Here is a 1,325-nt window from a genome sequence, read left to right as displayed (position 1 = left end):
AATGTTCTTTATGTCCCTATCTTTTCATCTACTTATGGGAGTCTGTCCCGCAGTTATCTGCACTAAGATTTATATACCAAGATATTTACCGCAGTGTTATTTATAACATAAAAAATAAAAACAATGTAAAGGTCTCATAATAAGAGACTGGGTAAATGTTGTATACACCCAATTCAAATAACAAGCAGAGAAAAATGTTTTCTAAGACTGTTGAATAACATAAAAATCTCATGAAATATTACTTGGAAATTATTTATACGAAGTATATCTGTATAAAAGTATATAAATGAACAAACATGATAGAACATATATCAACTACTGGCACTGGCCATCACTGAACTGTGTAATTATGAAGGACTTTTTCTTTTTTCCTATGCTTTATCTGATTATAAAACAAATACAACTTTTAAAGTTTTCATTTAGGAAAAAAAACAAAACAACCCTCTGGTTTGAACATCTGGGTGGAAGTGGTGTCAATTCCTGTAATGTAGAATTCAGTGGGGACTGCAGGTGAGATGAGCTTAACACTGAGCACACTGTGTCTGTAGCACACCCAGTGGAAGTGTTCAGGAGACAGACAAACATGAGTCTGGAGCTCAAGGGAAGACTTGGCCTGGAGAGAGAATACAGGAATCAAAAGCACGTGATGCTGGTTGAAGCCAAAGTTCTGGGGGAAATCATTCAAGGTGAAGATACAGACTAAAAAGTAAGGAAGCTTTAGGGCTGAACACTGGGGAGTAATAAAATTTAAAAGGTGCACAAAGAAAGACAGCAAAAGTTCTGAGCAGAATACAGAATGGCTGGAAAGGCAGAGTTTAAAAAGCCAAGGAAGAGTAATGTTATAGATGTCAGTGGACGAAAAGTTTCAGGTCGGAGGGAGTGGCCAACAGTGTCAAATGCTGCAGAGAGGTCAGACAGGATTAAGAGTGCCTACCTGATCTACAGCAAAAAGAACACTAAGGACTTTGGCAATGTTTCTGAAGAGAGGTGGGTAGAGAAGCCAGAATGCAGTGAGTCTCTAGGATATGAGAAAGGAGAGACGGTGACTGTACCTTACTCTTTCAGGACTTTGACTATAAAGGGAAGGTTAGAGAGTTGTTTTTCAAAATGGGAAAAAATTCAGTTGATTTATATGCCAAAGAGTTGAAAGAAAAACGCTGAAGATACACCAACATCTCTGCCCTAACAGCAACAGTTGCCTTCTACTCCACTGAGACCATCACAACTGTCGGCACCAAATTCCTCCACTTTCTGCCCAAGATATCAGAGGTTTGTTGTTTGCTGTCTGTCATGATCTTTAGTGTGATCCCTCCTATCCCAGAGGA

The sequence above is a fragment of the Pteropus alecto genome, unplaced genomic scaffold (genome assembly GCF_000325575.1).
Source record: "Pteropus alecto unplaced genomic scaffold, ASM32557v1 scaffold157, whole genome shotgun sequence".
Lineage (NCBI taxonomy): Eukaryota > Metazoa > Chordata > Mammalia > Chiroptera > Pteropodidae > Pteropus > Pteropus alecto.
Note: the sequence above shows the minus strand (reverse complement) of the source record.